The 21920-nt window shown below is 36.2% G+C and overlaps 1 protein-coding gene and 1 long non-coding RNA gene across 2 annotated transcripts in view; one reads left to right on the forward strand and one right to left on the reverse strand.

Annotated features, from left to right (window-relative positions):
* Window positions 1-1196: 1196 nt before the first annotated feature.
* On the reverse strand, window positions 1197-12101 carry LOC148524988 (uncharacterized). Its single transcript, XR_015878323.1, has 3 exons — window positions 9372-12101; window positions 7241-7515; window positions 1197-2352 (listed from the first exon to the last, which is right to left on the reverse strand). It is a non-coding gene; the product is annotated as an uncharacterized LOC148524988 (long non-coding RNA).
* ZFHX4 (zinc finger homeobox 4) overlaps window positions 9697-21920 on the forward strand; it is a 163870-nt gene continuing 151646 nt past the window's right edge. Inside the window, exon 1 of the mRNA XM_088471428.1 lies at window positions 9697-10148. The gene's annotated coding sequence lies outside the window, so the exon portion shown is untranslated. The remainder of the gene's footprint in view (window positions 10149-21920) is intronic.

The following is a 21920-nucleotide window of genomic DNA, read 5'->3' on the forward strand; positions in this document are numbered from 1 at the left end:
CAATTATAGTAAGGCTCTCCAAAAATAATGTTAATAGTCGGCCTCAAGGCTTGGGTTTAGAATAGGCTACCCAAACATTATTGGCAGTACTCTAAAAAGCGAGGTGGGCTACTAAAATGGCTCAAAATTATTTTATATTGAAAGTGATATGTTTACACTAAGCAAATACTATATAAACATACAGATGTGTCCTTTTATACTGTGGCTTAAGTCCCGCCAAAAAGCCCCTCCTGGCGCGCCAGGTCTTTTTCACTCTAAATGTACGTCTCCTTTACATATATGAAACAACTAGAAGTGAGAAAACTGCATTGCTAGTGTACACAAACCACTGGGGCCTGCGACATTTGTACATCTATGTGCGACTGAGTCTGAATTTATATAAAAAGAGCTATGATACAAACAGCCGCTGTTTTTCCTCAAGTTCCGTTATGCGTCATCTGCGACTTTAAACCATTCCCTGTGCGGTTAATGGCGCAATCCAGCATCTTTAGTACACTGTGAGTGGCTGCATCTGCGATGCAACTAAGAAGCAAAATGTAAAGAAAAATATGGTACTTGCTCCTCTCAAAGCATCTCAGCCATGACAGGTGTCTCGCACCATATGGCCTAAAGACACACCTGTATACACACCCTAAGATAGTAAGCATTTATTTAACAAACTAATGTCCACTTACCCATAAATATACACTTAAAACACACTTCCATTTTACATATTACATATAACACTTGTGTACATTTTTATATGTGTGTATGTGTGTATATATGTAACACTTATGTATCAGAGTGCTTAGCTGTCACGAGCAGGGCCCTCTTCCTTTATGTGCTTTTCCTTCCATCACTATACTTATTCTGTACTGCAAGTCACTTTCTTGTTTTCTTCTACTGTTTATTTATGTTCTCTGTAAGGCACTGCGGATCCCTTCTGGTGTGATATAAGTAATGGATAATAATAATAAGGTACCTTTTTGTCTTCCATATGCAGCCTTCTAAATATCAGATTGTGCTAACCCTTCTGTTCCAGGTAAACCTGATACATGCTGCATCTCTGGCAATGCAATAATAATAATAATAATAATAATAATAATAATTTATATTTAAAGAACTTTTCTCCAAATTAGAATCAGAGGGTTCTAAATATATATTTTTTTTTAATCAAAAAGAAAAACACAATGGAAACTGATTTATGCAAAGCCAATGTATTGGATTTTCAGTGAAGTAACAGCATTCAAGCCATTGATATAATACCTTTACTGCTCGGTGGCCTTATATTATATTTGTAAAACTAGGCCCAAATCCCACAAAGTAAAAGATCCGGTGTAGTACCCAACATTCCTAATGCATAACTTAGGGCCTGATCATAGGTTTGTCCATATTGAAATATTGCTGAAGTTCCAAGATAACCATTAAACACACCAATTGTAGAATTGGTGGAAAAACAAATAGTTGTTCCACATTTAAGATATGTTTCTTTATTTACATTTATTTTATAAACCAAAAGACAGGTATTTAGAAGCACAAATGTACATTTCTGATAAACCTCATAGTATAAACAGTTGGATATGAGCTAGGTCATTTATATAAACCCATTACACCATGCAGATTTGTGGAACTTCTGCAGTGATTTCTGCATCACTTATCTATTCCCTCTTCCTCATATTCTCATGGTAACATCAGTGGTTTTTACAAGTGCATCAGTCTTAGACAGTGTTGGGAAGTGAAATGGTAATTTATGAGAGATAACCTGGGAGTAGAATGCAAAATTAAAGGGATATACACAAAATTCAACAAAAACACTAATTAATACAGGATAATGTAAAAAAAATATCAAATGCTTGTAAATATACTTTGTCTTCTCTAGATAAAAATTTTCTCTAGATATACATTTTGCATAATTTTAAACATATATATAAATAATATCATGGAAAAAAATAATCTAGCATTTAATATAAGAAAAATTATTTATTTACAATGGTTAGTGGCACAATTAGGTTACGACTTTGAGTGACACCAAATGAAATGTCTATTTTGGCATTGATTATGGCATTGCAATAAAGGAGCAGATTATGGTAAAAATTAAATATTTGAAATATTATAAATATTGGAAACTAATATATATATATATATATATATATATATATATATATATAATATCTCCAAGATACTGAAATCATAAATGATAAAGGCAAAGAAAGAACATTTAACATAGTACGGTTTTGTTGCTGTTAGTCCATAGTCTGTAGAAATTTATGGGGGGGGGTGTATTTCTGCAGCTGAAGACATCAAGTCAAAGAAAACAATGTGCAGTGACAAATCATGAATATGGCAGATATTTCAAAGGACGTGCATTTAGTTCTGCAAAAGAAATAGAGGACGTAAGTACGTGAGTAGCTGGTTACTTTCAGAAATTAAAATATCTGCACTGCAAAAATAAAAGCTATAATATCAGCCATATGCACCAGCCTCTGAGTCTGAGTCAGAGGTAAGCTCTGCTCCGGATATTGCTTATAGGTACCTAGAGGTGACCCTTCAAATGACAACAAGGTAGAACAAGCAAAAAAATGGACAGAAGAGCAGGTAAGCCATGTTTAAGTTACACTAAACTAAACTTACTTACATGGCTATCATACTGTAGGCCACAGAAACAATACATACATTTGAATCGCAGGATATATATATATATATATATTAAACACAGCAAGAACAGGTTGAACAATCATCTATAAAAAATACATATAATAGAAAGCTTTAGGAAACACAATAAACAACAAATTTCATAAACAGAAAATAATAAATTCAATAAAAAAATTAAAATCCCAAGAAGCGTAAATTTAAAAGGATAAAAAAATTAGTTGTTCCACCAGAGCACATTACATAAACACAATTTGGAATATTTGGATTGGTGGAACTAAATATAAATGAATTTGATTTTAAAATAACATGCTGGATTGAAAGAAAGAGTTATAGAATAGCAGCAGGAGTTAAAGAGTGAAATGAGTGGTAGAGGGAAAGGGTTAACAGATGGAGCAGGAGGGGATGAGACAGACTGGAGCATGTGTTGCAGTGAGTAAGAAGTAGCATGGTCTGAGGGTTAGGTTAGATTTCCAAAGCTCTTATAGCTGATCGACCAGCCCGTCGGAGTCACTATTCAACCCGAGTCCCAAACACACGCCTCACTAACTACTTTACAGCCACTTCCATTGATTTTCTTTATCAAATAAACATAATACCCGTTACAGCAACACTTCCTCTTCTCGCAGTCAGAATGCCACAAGCATGCAGCCTACATTTCATCACTTTGTAGATTCCTCCCCTCTAAATAAATTGCATTTTGTGGCACAAAATGACAAAAAAAATGATAATTGCTCAGAAGACTTCGTTATACTATTGAAAACAGTGAATGGTATAAGTCAGCTGCAGTTGAATGGATTTTCAGAGGTTCTGACGCTGCAAAAGCAACTTTAATATGTTTATTATAATGTTTTTTCATAGGTTCTGGGTGAAAGAGGTCATAGCTATTTCTTTTAATTATAACAAAATTATGTTAAAAAAAATGGTATTAAAATTTCTTCAAATGCTGCCTTTTGAACTATGTTCTCTTATGTATGTCAAAGGGTTGTTGAATTATTCATTATTATAATTACTATCATCATTGTCGTTTTTATATTATTAGACCTTTCCAGGTGGAAATAATTTTATTATTGTAATTTAATATCTTAAGAATGTCTCTCTTGCCTTTTGATAATCATTTTGGGGGTTGGGGTGGTTTGTTTAAAAATTAGATAGATAAATATTTTAAATGACTTGTAGTCTGTTATAGATTTTAGTTTATCTAATCAATTGAAATGCCAATAGTTTGATTAAAGGTTTAGTGTTTTACAAACAACCATTTTGTGCCATTTACTGTAGGTATCAGAATCAGGTGTTCTTTCATTAGATGTTAAGGTTCTCTGCATGAAGGTATGCTCTTTGCATGCTAACAGTTTTTATTATATATATATATATATATATATATTCAAGTACTAATAATGGTTTCAAATTCCCCCAAAAAAGAAAGAATGCAAATAAAATACATTGATCTATCTAAATGCTGCTGTGTCTTGGTCAATGTATTTAAGAGGAGCCCTTAAAAATCCAGGTGAATTATATGTGATCATACAGTGATTGCAGAATATTAAATTAAACTTAGATAAATCCGCATTGAAGGAGGCAGCACCCAATCCTGAATTTATTTCCCATTTTCTATAACAGCATCACTGCGCTCCTCTCTTTGCAATGACAATGTGCCAAATCTCAGCATTTTGAAAACATTTTCCATATGCTTTAACAGGAGGCTGATAGACAAAGGAAAGAAGATGATCTTTTTTCTCCTGAGGTATAGTTTCTTTTCATCTTTCGTTTTTGGTTTTTTTTTTCTCAAAAATGGAAAATATAAAACTATTTAAAACGGTTACAGTTAGCTCACATATGCAAATTTTTGAAGCAGAAATATATTGTTTTTTTTTTACTTAAAATGTAGGCTCTGGGTAAGCATCTTTATATAAAGTATTGATCCATTTAGTTTTTGTAGATTTTTGTCGTTTTTATGATGAATGTTTGGAGTTATGCCAAACAGCTTAAGGTACATTATTTTTAATTCTGTCTTGTTTTCAAGGTATACAAACATTTGTACAGTTGATTTTATTAATTTGTCCAGACTATGGCAATTTTTTTTTAAATGGCTTGTTTATGGTAAATTAAATACATGCACTAAGATGTATTGTTTACAGATTAATTTTAAATAGTTCTGTTTAATTTACATTTCAGGTCAATTTAATTCTTATTTAACTGTTATTATTGCTGTATGCTAGTCATTTTATAATGTTTAATTAGTTCTTGCTTGAATCCTAAAAGTGAAACATGTTTAGTATTTTTTCTTAAATATTTCTATTCCAGGGATTTTTGGTGGATTTGAAAAAGTGTGTAATTGTTAGAGTTAAGTCAATGTTTTTTGTTTTTTTTTGTGTCAGAGCTATTAGAGTGCTTTGGAGATAGTAGGATGCTGGTCTGAGACTGCAGTGATGTGATTTGTTTATAAACACTGGATGGTTGCCTGGAATGGTGGGGGGGGTGCTGCTGTCAGAGAGCTTTGACCTCTTAAAGCCCAGAGGGCTCCTGAACCCATAACCCTGTCTGCGCCCTGGCTCTTTCTACCTTCCCTTCTCCCTTCCGTGTCATCTTTTTTTCCTTTTTATTCCAATGCTCTGTCCCTTTGTTCGTAACGCCGCTTTCCCTGCTTTCTTTAATGCAACATTTGCTCTCTTTTCCCCCTCTTTCAGTATTTCCCCACTATCGCATTCTCAATTTTTTTACAAGTATATTATTAAGAACACTTGCCTACTCTTCCCTAAATCTCTTTACATATCACCTTGCCTTCCCATCCACAAATGTTTCACATGTTGCCTTAGGCACCAGTGGGTGATAGAAGAAGCATGAAAGTTACATGTGAGAGCATCCTACTCGGAGGAACTGGCATTCTATGGGCATCTTAAGAGTAAAATTAAGCTAGAAGAAAGGCTCTCTGGGACCTGTACTCACCTCTCCAAATCTCTCTAGCCAAGTGTTTTCCTTTCTCTTGAGATCATTTTGTTTCCAATCAAAAGTCAGCAAGAGGACCGAGTGAGTGATTGTTACCAGCAATAAGTTTGTTTTAATTGTTTGTTTTGTTTGGATCAGCTGTTACTTAAACAGGGGGCAGTAATTGACAGTCCGGGCAACTGTATTTACAACACATTTACATATGTACATGTCAGTGGGTGTTAATGATGTGCGTATGTTGCAGGCAATTAGAATTAATTACGGGGTTTATCCTAAACATTGACATTATTTAAACAAATATGGGACAAATTATTATGGAATTAAAATATATTGATAAGAAGTTGTTGGATGTATTTTTTTATTATTTTATTTATTGACAATATATATATATATATATATATATATATATATTTATATATTTTTTTTTCTTTTAAGAAAACATTAGTTAACACACTGCTTTGTCAAATAGCCCCCGGGAGGAAGAGAGGCAACACAGAAAAAAAAGCCAGAGAAGAGGGGGCTGGGGATCTGAAAGTGTCTCCAGTTCAGACAAAGGGTCTCTAACACTGAAATCTTGTAATACCTCGTTTCAAACTGAGCTGCTCTATAGACTTAGTGAACACCGTCAAAAGACATGGATTCTCTTTCCCTTGGGCTGAGGGTGGGAGGGAATTGGGACAGTTATTAGTGATGGGACGTCTATTAAAAGGGAGATGCTATGTAATTACAGGTTTTAGCATGTCCTTGCAGTACTTTTTTTTTTTTTTAGTTGTTTGCTGAGATCGATTTACAGACTAAATAAATGTTTGCCTTTATTTTCCACATAAAGTGACCACACGTCCCATAAAAAGAGTAGTCGTGCTCTGGTTATAAAACTAATGTTCAATGTTTAACCCATTAGTTGCTGAAAAGGCCCAGAACATACTACAGTATATCAAAAAAAGATTGGGAAGATGCATTACTCCTACCTAGGTGCTTAAAGCACTTGTGGTAAAGTCACAAAATGATTTAAAAATGTTAGAATGGGATGTGAATAAGAGGAGAGATCAGAGGCTGTGGCTGATGCATTTGTGTGGGATTGTAAGCCAGAGGGGAGGGAAATGACAGTAACAGGAGCAGAAGGAAAGGGGAGTGAAAATGTAGAGTCAATTAGTGAAATAAATGACTTTTTTTTAAAGAGAAAAGAAATTTTAATTCAGGCATTAGAGAAGCAGTATTGAAATGAAATGCACAAATGAGGAATATTCTCATGTGACCACAGACTATAGGTAAGATACATACAAGAGGTTATTTGCACACATCATGGAAGGAACAGTAAAAGTAAGAAGGAGGTGTCACATACACTGGGAAGCAGCATTTAAACTCAACATGCATGGCTATAAAACTGCCCTGGAAAATAATGTCCTCAGAATAATGAAATGAACTTGATGAACTTAAGAAATTGTTGAAGGCAGAAGATTGAGGGAATGAACACACATTTTGGACAGTAAGCATCTGTATGAAAACAGCATACCTCAATGATTTGTGGAATGAAGAGCTATATAAAAAATCAAGCTAAAAATATATTGAAAGAAAAAAAATATATAGAAATAAAGGGGAAATGGGTGAGAAATCAAAGTGAAATAAAACATAAACAATAAACATGATAGAGTTTGATAGAACAAACCTGAATGAATCTGCCTAACGCTGCCTGCCTCCTTGCTTCTTTCCTTGCTCGCTTTCATCCATCCTTCCCTCCCCTCCTTTCTCCTCTCCCGGGTCGCTGCTGCCTCCTCTCTGTCCTTTCTCTTGCACTCTTCGTATCGTCCCCTTCACATCTGCCAACCTGGCTCTCTCTCTCCGTTTTAACCTTCTTCGATTTTTCCTAGATTCCTGGCCATCCCTGATTTTCTTCTAACTGAACTTCCCGCAGTATCTTTTTTTTTTTTTTCCCCAGAGCTACTATTTTTAGGAAGAGAGAGAGGGAGAGGGCAGAGAATAAAAGGGTTAGGAGGGGCAGTAAACATTCACAGGGGAAAGAATGAAAATGGGAACTCACCTCTTCACATTCCCTGCCTTCCCTTTTGTCCATTTAGCTATAATTCAGTAACACTCAAACCATACTTAAAAAGATATAAAGAAAGCTACAACAATAAGGATGACAGTACTGATATGTCCTTTTGTATTTTCGTAGTGCTTTTTCTAGCCATGGATATTTCCATAAAATGGGCCAGTATCAGAAAATAAAATGTTATTATTTATTAATACACAGATATTGTTTGCATGGACAGGTTTATAATTTTTCATTGATCATGCATTTAAAGAGTAAGAACTAATTAATGTTCACACACAGACATTCATCTACAGTACATTTATATATCTATGGTAATATATACACATATACATTTTAGAATATATATATGTTTATATATATTAAACTTATAGTAAAATAAGAAAGACAAACATTTTCAATAAGACAGTATTGATAAAATAATATGTACATTATTAAATATTATGCCTTTATATATATATATATATATATACAGTGTATATATATATATATATATATATATATATACATACATATATATATATATATATACCACTCTCCGAAGCTTTTGCATACCTATTTGTGTGTCTCTATTATATATTCACACCCATATTGCATTACTGTGCAATTGTGGTGTGTAGGTGTGTATGAAGATAATAAAGAGAAATCTAGGGTCCACTTGAGGTTTTCAGAGAAATATACTTGGGAAGGCTGGGAGCGATTTTACAGCTACGCGGTGCAGTATCTTCTCTCATCTTCTTGGCTACTAAGGTACATATTTGGTCTGGTAGAACCATCACGCAAATCTGTTTCTTCTGTGTTCACTTTACTCCCTAAATATTTTTCCATGTTACCTTGATACCCATAGTAAGTAAAATTCTGAAAATATTAGCATCCTATAAGCACAGCTAACGGTAAACCTAAAAGATTTGCCAAAATTGTCTTTTAGTAAAATATTCATATGGTTGACCTTAGATTCTGGAAAATTCTTGTCTGTGTGTTGTAAGTTTTTTTTTCTACTTCTCTGAAATAGTCCTGGAGCATTAATGGTGCTAACCCTTTCTGTTGGCATTTGGCAGACTTGGTACTTAAGGCCTACAGTAAGACAAGTTTTTGACGCGTAGCCCAGGAATCCTGGACTTAAAAGGCACGTCAATTCCAACATGAGGTTATGGTTCACCTGCTTAGGCTTTTGACACTGTAAACATCCCTTGCTCTCAACTTGTATTTACTTTTGCTTTGTGGAACTCCTGTTGCTGAAACTGTGTGATTAAGCAAAATATCTATATCTGTGTAATTTAGACACACCACTGCCAAGTAACCTTCCAACTTCACTTAGTCAGCCTTAATATATGTAGATATTGTTATTGGGATTTTGAATAAACATAAACATAAACATTTTAAATACACGTAACATTTTCTTAAAATTGTATCTTCTACATGGCCAATTTTTCCTTCAGCGCAAAAAATGCTCCGGGGAATGTCCGTGTCTGAAAGCGTGCGGCAAGTAGAAAAACAGTGATCTGTATACGTTTTTCTTATCATAGAGAGAGTACACCCGTCAAAACATATAACATTAGCATGTACTTTCAATATTAATTTTACAATGATTTTTTTTTAATAAATCTGATTATTGAAAAAAATGCACAATAATACAATAAATTTTATAACATAACTTAGAGATTTTAATTTAATATTTTGTATTTTTGTTTTACACATACTTGGCATGTGAACACCTCTAAAATAGGTGGTCTAGAAAGGTTCCTACCTCATTTCATTTAAATGCCTTGCAAGGTAAATGTGCAAGATTTTTTTTCTTATTCTTCTGGTATGTGATTATCTTTGCGATTCTGCTCAATCTCCCCAGCCCTATAGTTTGTATACATGTGTGTGTTAGTAATTAAGTCTTCAGCCAGGAGTGGATGGGCTGCTCTGTGATCCTGCTTCTGATTATTGTTGTGGTTTCTACAGCCTCAGTGAGCGGCTCTAAGTCCGGGCTGCACGTCATTTGCAATCTGGAGACTGTTGATCACCTCACTAATTACACCTCCCCCTCTCTCTCCTCTCCTCTCTCTCTCTCTCTTTCTCGCTCGCTCTCTCTCTCTCATTCCCAGAGTGCATATCAGGAACAGACACACAAAGACATGCGCACTCAACTTAATCAGCCATTTTTTTAAACAGGGCTAAAACGATAATAATTAGCAGAATAAAGACATTCATTTCCTTTCCTCCTTTTCCCAAGCCCTTCACAAGCAAACAGCGAGGCAGCGGATGGCACATGCTTTCACACCCAGCGGACCTAGAACAACAAGCAGAGCCCCCTCTCCGCTCTATTCCTCGTATCTGCACTCCTGCAAAAAGTTCCAGGATTATTCCTTTTTTATTGCAAGATTGTCCTTTTTTTATTCCGATTTTTTTTTTTTGTCCTCTTGATGAACGTTATCCTTTTACTGGATGGGATCAGCTATTGTGAATAAGCTGAAGAAAGAGACACATACAGTCTATACAAGAAGATCGAGTGAAAACTGCGAGAGGGAAATGGAAAGTAAGTTTTTTTTTTCCTTTAACTTTTATTGAGCAGTTTGTGTTAAATTTAGGTCGGGTATTGATTATCTTTCCAGGCTGATCTTGCACAATCTTTGATATTTTGCTCTCTCTCACTCTCTCTCTCTCTCTCTGCTTGCTCGCTCAGAGCCTCACTTTGTTTCTTTCACATACACAGACACACACACGCACACACACACACATACACGTTCCCCATCTGCACAGATCCCAGCTAACTCCCCCTTTCCTTTCTTTCGTCCGAACTGACATACCAGGGAGCAGTCCACACTGATTACTGCTGGGTGTCCGCTTCTCTTTTCTTTCCTCTTTTCCCACTCCAGTTTTCCTTCCGTCGCAGCTTGGATTAGGCATCTCAACGCAGGGGGAAAAAAAACTGTCAGACAGCGAGAAGCCTGGCTGTCAAAAAAAAAAAAAAAACGGAAAAGCTCCACATCTCTCGGCCAGGGATGTCTGGAAGCTGCATTTCCCTTCTAAAGATAAATAAAAATTCTGAAGCGTGACTCTACCACCACATTTTCCTCCCAGTATGAACAATGATCTACATTTATTTCATGCAATTTCAGACTGCAGGTATGTGTTTTGCTCTAAGGGGCAAAAAAAAAAAAGTGCTAGTCCTGATGTGGATATCACCAACAAGTTATTATTCTTATTATCTTCTAAAAATGTCTTGCTAAAAAAAAAAAAAAAAAAAAAAAATAGCTTTCCCTTTTTTTTTCTTCTTTCCTCTTGGTTGTAATTTCTGCATAATGCTGTTAAGCTTTTCTACAAAGAAATATGCAGATCTGCTGTCTCTTTTTTTCCTCTGTCCATGGTACGGTCTGCTAGCTTTAGATGACCTAGCTGGGGGTGGCCGGCAAAGAAAGGCCGTGGGGGATGGTTTTTAGACTGTCTCCTGGAGCTTTCTTGTCCTGTGCTGGCTGTAGGCTTCAGGGGCAGGCATAACTCATCTCTCCACTCCCTGCTATCAGCCACAGTGGCTGTGCACACAATGAAGCGGACATAAAAGTCACTGGCTTCCCAACATAGCAGAGAAAAAAAAAAACTACAAGAAGAGGAAAAGAAAGCTAACAACGACTTGCATCAAAAAGTCGAGTCAATTTGAAATGCTCTTTATCACTAGAACACATTTGATACAGTTTATGATGAATAGAAAACACATTCCACATTAAGGCTCCTGTTTTCATCAGTATAATTTGCCACTGCATACTCATTTTCTGCTCCTTTCTTTTTGCCCACTTGTTTCCCTTTCTCCAATTCCAATCTCCCTTAATCTGATTGTGAAACCAGCCTTGCAATCGGATGGAAGTTGGTAGTGTAGCAGACAAGCTTATTGTGTTACCTGCAAGTTGTGCAAAGGAAGGGGGGGAGTTTATCGGCTTCTGCCGGAGACAAGAGGAGTTAGAGAGGGCAGAGCAGTCGCCTCCATTCCTTATTAACCCTAGTGGGTCTTTCAGGGTTTTATCCATGTTTCTTTAAAATGAATAGGATAAAATGATGAGGCTCACCCAAGGAAAAACAAAAGGGAGGGGGTCTTGATCTGCATAAAACAAAGCCAACTTCGTGTTGAAGATGGTGGCTAATATTTATCCAAACAGGCTGCTGTGACGGAAGTCTGGTCATCCCGTTGTCTGACAGTTGCATTTCCTCTGCTTCATTCCATTTTCCTTTTTTTTTTTATTAACCCCTCGCCCTTTTTAATCAAAGCTCATGTAGATGGCAGGCAAAAGAGGTTATGCATTCTCTCCTCTTCCTATGGATTTTCAGTGGCTTGGTCCTTGTGAGCAATCAACGCTCAAGAGCCCAGAAAATATAATATTTGTGGCATTGTGGAAGTGGAGGCTGTGAAATATGCAGCCCAGTCTGTGGGGCTGCTGCTTAGATTGAGGTAGAGACTTGGCTGCGATTGGGACACGACAGTGACATGGGCATCGATCGCTTCCATTGAAAGCAATGCAAAAACACAGCCTGGGTATGTAACACTCTCAGTGCCATCAGCACTTGTTCTACTTTCTGTTTACAGATGATTCTGACAGGAACCTACTGGGCTTTGGGTCAGGTTTTCCATATCTACATTCCTTTTTTTTTGCAGTCCAGACAGAGCTCTGACTTGGAAAGCTTTACAAATAGAAGATATATAAAATATGCATTTCAATTAAATTTTTTCTTCATATCTAGACAACACCATGAGGACCATGGCAGCAAACTCACAGCATATAATAGTAATAGTAATGAAAGTAATATTAATAATAATGATATGCAAAAAAAATAATAATAATTTTTGTTTACTTTCTATATCATCGCTGCTTTACTCAGCAGGGGAGCAGAGACTATCTAACAGGACAAGACAGCTGTTTGAGCACTTGGGTTAACAACAATGGCCTCCAAAGCTTATTCTTTTTGAATTTCTTCTCAGTACCCATTTTTCTAGACTTAATGTGATTGGTAGACAAATCAGCTCATATTACAGTTGATTTGCCTTTATTTCAAATTGGTCTAGGATTTATAATCTCCAGTCGAAGCATATGCTAATGGTCTCCTTGTTTACGATAAGAAACGTAAATGTCAAGAAGGAAATAGACAAAAGTCATAAATCTGTAAAAACAAAAAAAAATTAAATATACTCCCAAGAAACAAAGAGAGGTCAGGTGGACCATCTGCAAAGCAGTCATGGTACCTGCTGTTGCCTTATGCAATGTCACTGGTTAATTGTTCTTTTAAATTGAAGTTATCAATTAGGCAGAGCTCAAAATAAGGAGTGAGGACATCAGCTGATTGTAAGTGCAATTCCATTTCAGAATCTTGGCGAACAGTTACCCAATTACTGTAGGTAGCTTTGGTAGCTAGCTGTTTTGAAAAATAAAAATGCTTTGCCAGCAACTTTAGCATAAGGGTGTTGTGGAATCACATTAATATAGAAGAATTTACTGCTGCAATCCACAAGCCTAAATTTACACAATGAAATTTGATTATCTCTAATAACAATATTAGATCTTGTAGTGGATGGATGAGAATTGAGGTGGTTTTGTTGATTGCAAGGGTTTAATGTTGCATTTCAGAATCTGATGTGGTTTAGACTCCCTTCCATTAACAGGAAAACCCCTGAGGTTTTACAATTATTTCTTAAAGATAATACATTTAAGATTGCATTGGTAGGCTGAAGAAATGTCATAAAGGCAAGAAGGGAAGCCCGTAATAACTCTGGAGATTCAGACATGTTCAGCAGTTAAATTGGCTCTGACTTCACCAAGGGTCGACAATGTGTCATTTCCATGAAGCCAAATTGCCCTCTGCCTATATGATATTAATGTGCAAATCAATATTTCAGGGATTAAATTTCCCTTCTTCATTTTTTATGGTTTCTACCTCAATAAGTCTCAAGTCTATTAGAAGAGGTTGGATGATTTAAAATCTTACACTGCGGAATGACTTGTTGTAGCCTTGTTGCACAGACTGATTTTGGATTTTGATTGGAAAAAAAAAATAAAGAAGGACCATATCGGAGTGGAGCGAAGGCAAACGCCATATCACAGACTTCTCGTCTTGTAAGGAATGAATGGATATTGGAAATATAATACACTTGTTTACATAATATATCTTCATTCTGCGGCTTTAAAAATATGGTGTTAATCACCTATTGATTTATTTCAAAATCAATTGAAGCACCCTTCCTAGCTGTGATTTCTTCAGCAGTCGTGGCTGGTGTGCTTAATTTTATTAAATAGCATCCACTCCTGTATCCAGTTCAAGGAATACAGAAGCTCTGGTTTTCTGCTGAGAATGAAAGCAGTACGGAGGTTAGATAATCATATCCTGAATGGACTGATCGATTTGCCACTAGTGACAGGCCAAAGCATTAAACTAGCAGTAGTGAGCCATGTTTACACTACATTCCTGTCGGTTTCCTGGTGATAGGCCCATACCATGTTGCTACTGTAGTTACTACGCTTCTGTTCTACAATGTTTTTTTTTCTCAAAATATTTAATTGTTTCCTAATAACAACCCCTTCTTTATAATACAAAGGGGAAATATAACTATCTATTGCTAAATTGAAAAAAAAAATATATATATACCTGTGTGTGTGTGTATATATATATTATATATATATATTATATTATATTGAAGACATTGGTTCAGTTTGTAACCTGTGTCTGCCACCCAATCTAGCAAAGGCCTTCTACCTATCATTTGCTGTTGTTTTATAGTCTTAAACCAGCTGGACTAAGTTCCGCACAGCTGCATGAATTTCATATGTGATAGAACATTTTTTCCATTCAGTGTGAAATGTTCCTTCCGAAAACCGTACTGCAGACTCGCTTAATTTAGTCTGGTAAAAGAAATGCCCACGAAAAAGGACAAAAGGAGCTTTAATCTCAAGAAGCTGTTTGTTTTTCTTAAAGATTCCTGTCTATTTCGGTTTGAAACATACTGTTTATTCAGAAGATGAATCTGAGGTGTGACATTAGAATAATATAGGAATTTATTTTCTCTTCTTCTGGCTGAGCTGTTCTAGATCATTTGCAGAACCACTTTTTATGCATGTCAAAACACTCAGTTAATCTATTCTTATTTACAATTAATCTCAATAAAATTAATCTTAACTCTGCTTTATTCAGTGGTTTAAAATATCTAATTATATTCAATTAACTGCTGTCATAGTAATTAACATTGCTTAATTGCCTCTGCATATATTTAGGCAAAGATCATTAGTTACTGCATGCTCTTTTTATCCACACTTTTCATGTTTGCTCAGTTATGGGTTTCAGTCAAAGTGACGAGCCCAATTATTATTTTGGTTGTTTAAAGTAATTGAGATAGATAGATTAAATAGATAGATAGATTTGTGCCAATCAATTTACATATTGCCTGGTTTATATACTATATTATACATAGTCTTATTTTTATACTATACATCCACAATGTATACTATACATAATCTGATTTATATACTATATGTGTACTACACATACTGTACTCTGGTTTATATACTATATATATAGTCTTGTTTACATGGTATATATTTACTACATATAAAATACAAAATCTAGTTTACTTTATATACATATAATCATAGCCTGGTTTATACAGTATACTATATTATGCATAGTCTTATTTATATACTATACAATTACTACATATACAGTACTATACAATAGATAATCTGGTTTACATACTCTAAATATACTATGCTATATGTAATCTAGTCTTGTTTATATACTATTCTATATTATTTATATACTATAGATAATCTGATTTACATACTATAAATATACTATACACAGTCTTGTTTATATACTATACATTTATTGTGCTTCATGCGTGTGTCAGTATGTATCTCGCTATACACTCGGTATAGGTGCACAGGCTCCATTCAGTTTGTTGACAGATATATGAGAGGCCAGGTTGATCTTAGTGTTTACAGAAGAAGAGCCTTTCTGTGCCTGCCATGGGGCTGCACCCACAATCAGAGCTCCCTGTTCCAGGCCTTTCAGAGGGTTAAGGACTTGGCCATCGTTCAAAGAGTAAAGTGCTCAGAGAAGGTGCATGTACAAGTTTCATGGAATTAGTGCTTAATTATATTAACATATGCAAATTGTCAACTTCAGAGGCTCGTTGAGCTGGCAAAGATCAGGCAAGCACTATTGCTGCATTGTTCTGCAATCATAATGGATTTCAAGTTGGATTGTGGAAACATATCTAGCTATCTAATTTAACTCATACCATGGCAAAATTTCATTAGTAGCCATGGAGACTGGTTTAATTGTGTTGACTAATGTTCTGGGTTGCAGAATGTCCTAAGAAGAAAATGTTGTTTGCCTAATCCACCTCACAATGACACTTGTTTGTACATGTTTCCCTTGTGAGGGAATTTGCATATGCAAATAAATAGTGGCTCTGCCCCATTTGTCATGGCTGTTCATTGCCCATGAAGAGGACATTGTTACAAGGCTGTTACTGAGTTTTCCAAACCAGTGTAGTGTCAACCAGCCCAGCCACATTCTTTCATAATTTGTCTCTGATTAATAGACCCGAATGAGGCTTATTCTGTTTCGGGCCCCAGCAAACGGAAGGTCATTTCTGAGACTGAAAAGACGTCCCCTCAGCAGCTGAAGGGTTTTTTTTTTTTTTACATCCTTTTTGCTTTTGATAAAACATTCATATTCAGGGAAAGGGGACTCTTGCTCTCACTAATACTTTACGTAATAATCTTTAGCTTCCTACTGCAGAAATTAGAAAAAATAGGAGCTTCTGCTATCTGAATATTAATCCTGTTTTTTGACAGGAAGGTAAACTGATATAATTACTTTTCTGTTGAAGGAATGATGGTTTATACAAGTGTGAAAGCATCGGAAAAGGATTAGCATTTTTTTGCATAATGAAAAGCTCGGCTGAATAGGGCCACTGAATGCTTGACTGAATGACCAAGATGAAAGCAAGATTAAACTGCGAGACCCCCTATTTTTTTATTCTTTATTCTCCTGCCTAGCTCTCCTTAAACTTATTTGTCCAAGACATCGGAAAACAAGTAGAAGCTCAGATTTCAGCAACTTTATAGATGTCTTCAGCTTTCACCATCACGTGAAGCAAAACATGTGATAGAAATCGGTAGAAGAAATGGGACAAGCAGGTCTGTATGTAGTAGTAAGACAATAATAATAACATAGAGCCACCGCCAATCAACCACCACTATCCTAATTATTTGCAAATTTATATTTTCTTAGCTTTTTTTAACAAAATGTCACTTTAATAAAAGAAAAAACAAACATTTTACATAACTATACATGCTTATCCTTATAGTAACTGTATACTGAGGGCATGCAAAGTTTGCAGTTTCTCATTACTCACAAAACATACTGTATAAACAACGTACTCATTTTTGTACTTGAGTGTTCACTGAAACTTATTAAATATGTTTTCGCTGTATATCATATTCACTGTGTTCCTTTTTTTTGTTAGGAACATGATTTAGATTTAGATGGCGTTTTGATATTTTTCCTACTAAGTCAGATCTATGCTGTAGCAGGCTAGCTGTTGACAGTGTGATCAGTACTTCTAATTATGTGCTCTCAACAGTAATTAGAGCAGTTAAAATACCCTAAGTGTCGAGACACTGTTGAAGGTGGGAACTGGTCCTTTTTGCACATCTGTAAATTAAATACAGTGAGGATAATTATTTATGTGTATGTACATTAAGCACCCTCTCTTTTCCTAGTGTCAAGTCACCATAATTATCAATTTAGTACCAACGAAAGACAAGTGTTGGCAGAATCTGGCAGATGCTGACCTGATTTGTTTATTGCTAACTCCCAGAAGTTGCCTAACATATGCTGTCAGTTCACTGGGGGCTTGGAGTCTGGCGCGTTATAAACAAATGCAGTCGTCGCTGCTTTTTAGGAACACTGTATCGCTGGTAGCATTTTTGTGAGTGTTTTTGTTTTACATTGCCTGTTGATCCTACTTAGTCAGCGTGCTACCAAAAGTTAAGGGTATGTTGCTACTTTACTTTGGTGGTTTATCAGTCCGTTTTTCAGACAATGCAATAATTGATATGAAATAGATGTTTACTATGCTTTAAATGGATGCCCGCAGATATTATAATTATTATTATTTTTGCAATGAGTGCATGTCCTTGTGTTTTTGTGCCAGCTTCTATATATAGATTTTGTGTTACTAGGTCATTCCTAATGGCAGATCTGGAGGCCACATCTGTAGAATTGTTCCTTCTTCTGTTACTTCTTATTACAAGTGGAAAACAAACTTTCTGGGCGAGCTGAAGAATGCTCTTGCAAGCGCTGGATTTCTTTAAGGAAAATATACCTTCTTTTATTTAAAAAAAATAAAAAATCTCATTTCTGTTTTAAAACATGGTTAAGCAAGCAGCATGTGTTGTCACTGGCAGTTCTCCAACCGCTGGAGAATTGGATAACACATGGGCTAATGGTAGCTTATGTACTGTCTGCATTCTTACTGAGTGGGCAGAAGCCCAGAGCATAGTACAGTTTTAGACTGTGCAGCAGTGTGCAAAAATATGACATGGCTTTCTTAGGATGTACTAGCACTGGAACCGTGGCTGCTAATCTTTTCTGGAATCTCAATGCATTTAAAGCCCTCTAGACTTAAAACAGTTAAATGCTTTCAATTCCAGGCAGGAAGCTATAGGAGTATCTCAATAGTAGCATAATGATATTGCCAGGGTTTCCTTTATCACGCTTTGCAATGTTAGAAGATAATATTGATGGTATATCAGAGTTTTGCTATTAATTGCAGTGTCATGATTTGGGGAAATCAGTATTGGCATAAGTGAGGCCTAATTTCTAGTGTGCAAAACTTTACAGTATAGGATAATTGGATATTAAACACTCATGCATTTATATATGCTGCTGATTTGGAGTATCAGCCTGCTGTAAATATCTGGGCTACGTATCAGAATAAAAGGACAGAGCTTTATCAGGTGGAGTGAAGGCTAAGACTGGCTACACACTTGTATGACCGGCAATCGTGCTGATGGAGGGGGCGATTTCTCTGCCCCGCTAAAAAGGAGATTGCCAGTACACACTTAAAAGAGTTAATGAACTATGGAATGATCACTAATCCGTCCTTCTTTAATATGTACAGCCTTACATGCGATATCGTGTGATTGGCCGTGCAGCATGGCCAATCACATGACATCGCATGTGACAAGCAGGAGCACGCAGTCAGGCATACACACTGCACAATATGCCCGATTTGTCGTTCCGATTTGCCCAAATTGGCCAAATCGGACTGATATTGTGCAGGTGTGTAGCCACCATAACTGACACAGTTGTATCTACAGTTTCCATGAGCTTGCACTGTATTAAAGTCAGCCTTGTATATAATATTATTCTCTTGTGAGTGATGCCCATAACTTCTGCTGGATAGCTGATGATAATTTACTAGTGTATGCATCTTCACTATTTCTGTACACCTTTATTATTGTTCTAAGTGCTGTACTTACCTCTAATGTTATAACACAAAAGAGATTCTATAACATGATCAATACGGTATGTTACCCATACTTGCCTACTTTTGAAAAAGCATTTCAGGGAGATTGTGAAAGCAACACCTATGAGCGCGCATTAAAGTGGGCGTGTACTGCTACATCTGAGAGGCGTGTCATAAAATTGACTATGCAAATGACCCAAAAGCAGTTAGTAAGATCTACCTGTTGATGGAAACACACTGATACTTTATAGAAAATGCATGTAGCCATAGGGATCGTTGTGCTTTATAAACAATTCTGGCAAATTATACTTATCATCCCATTTGAATGTATGTATCTCTGGGGATTTTTTTTATATAACAGCTTCATAATGGGGGTAAGGTGCAATCAGGGAGACTGTTAGACTCTTCAGGGAGACAGGGAGATTACTGCTATTTCAGGGAGTCTCCCTGACAATGAGCGAGAGTTGGCAAGTATGATGTTACTGTAAGTAATTCCTGTATTGTTCAAGAACTATACCCAAAGGGTTGTACTGTATATATTCGGTAACACTGCTGGGGAGTGCCAGTGTTTTCATGTAAATCCAGATAAATAAGATACATGTACATGGTGCGTTAGATCACATTCATGTTGTGTATCAGTAATTTTTGCTAGGCAGTCATTCAGCCTGCCTGTGAGTTGGCTGTAACTGAGATCAGGCAGCCTGCCTGTATATTCCATATGTGTCAAGATTGACATGGCTGATCTGGTAAGCCTAAGCATTGCACAGCTCACTAGTATTGACTAATGCACATTAATTATTCTGATTAATACATCATCCACACAAAGCTTTCCCAGCACTAGTAGAACTGTACACATGGCATAGTGGAGGCCTGTTGCAACATGTCAGACGAATATAAAAGTGTTGTACAAATCTTTTTTCTTAATTATACATGCTAAGTGGATTAGATATTGCATTTCCTTGGCTTCATGCTAATCTGCCTCTGCAAGGATAGGGTGAGCAGTTCATTCTGTCTGCACAGACTAAGAATCTGGTACGATTAAGGCAAAACATTATTCAAATTCTGTTTTTATGTTGTGGTGAACGACACATAGAGGAATCTCAATATAAAAATTATGTATCATGGGATTATATCGAATATAGGCAGACTAGTGTGAAATCACTGCAGATAGCCCTGGGGCTTATTTACTAACAAAGAGCAAAAGTGCAAATATGCAATAGCTCAGAGAAACCAATCAGCAGTGAGCTGTGATTGATCTTCTGTGGGTCATTCAGTGAAAGCAAATATCTGATTGGTTGCTGGATACTATGGGTCACTATACATTTGAATTTTGTTAGTAAATATTTTCCAAAGTGCTGTTTGGTTTCTGCTGGACTGATGGTCTTGCAAGCCACAGAAGAAAGTTCAGAACTTAAGCGCCAAACTGTTATATATAAAGCAAGTTTTATATTTTCTGGTTTTGATGACAGGAATCTCTTCTTATATAAGAAGTACCATTGTTGTTGCTTGTGACTATCTTACACCACAATAGAATGTATGGCATGATGTTGGCCACGTCAGGTAAAAGCCTGTCCTTTAGTACAGTAGCTGTAGCTTTGGGTTGGAGTTTGTGAATGTGGCTCCTCATTTACTTAGATGTTAACAAGTATTTCAAAAGGCCAAGATCACTACTTGAACCTCCCTAATAGCGTGAATAGAATGAAAACAAAACACAACAGCCAAGAAAAATGAATCATTACCCTTTCCCTTATTACTGCAATGCTATACTATATATCCAGCGGGTGATTTTACACGCATTTATATGTAGTGACCTGTCTAACAATAAACCTTTTATGTGTACCAGGGTGGAAACAGGCAAGCTGGCCATTCGCGCCTACTAAGTACAGTTTATAGTGGCACTAATTAACCACAAGAAACAGATAACAGGGCACTTGATGCACTAATGAGTTTAACATTTACGAGTCTAGTTTACAAAGCTTTATCACACCTCTTTTAGCCTCCTGTAGATAACACCTTAGAACGGTGAGGCCAATAGAAGCAAATGGACTAGTCTCTGACCCTCAGCCATAATCAGGTGATAAAGATTTAACGTTTGCAAGTAGTCACTGTTCATAGAAGCTTTTTTAAGTGTCCACTGTTGACAAGGACATTGTAGCCAGCACTTAAAGTGGATCATCTCTAATTTATTCATAAACCTCACAAAGGCACTTGGCTTTGTTCTTCCTCTGGCATGAGAAGGAGGTGGGCTCATGATAATAAGAACAGAAATCGGAAGCTTCTTGCTGAGCCAAAAAGTGAATACTACTCTAACTCAAAGCAAATGACCTCCATTTCCAAGGTCCATTGTTTTATAGTTGGCTGCTTGGTTCTGTGGCTTGAGACAAATGGGAGGTAGAGGCTTCAACTGGTAATGACTCTGTTATATTTTCATGTGGAACCAGTAGGTTCTAAGTGTCTGCAATCTTCAGGACTATGCGATTATTCAAAAACTTTAAAAAAAACAGGAACAAATAAAAATCCACAAAATAATTATATAATAATATTAAAGAAGCTGTCACAACAGTTTTTGTTTTGTTTTGAACGTTCATGCCATCCAACCAAGATGGTGGGTTAACTCTACAAATATTAATTGGTCATTTGAAACTGGTAACAAATTATTGCTGCAACACCGATTTTCTGTTCCTATGTACAGCCCTACGTAGCCCTTGCGGTGCCATATGGATAAAAGATAATAATAACTGTACATCCAACAGCACATGTAACTTTGGCAAAAAAAGCGTCCCCCCATAG

This window comes from Taudactylus pleione, unplaced genomic scaffold, assembly GCF_031769625.1.
Source record: "Taudactylus pleione unplaced genomic scaffold, aTauple2 ptg000114l, whole genome shotgun sequence".
Lineage (NCBI taxonomy): Eukaryota > Metazoa > Chordata > Amphibia > Anura > Myobatrachidae > Taudactylus > Taudactylus pleione.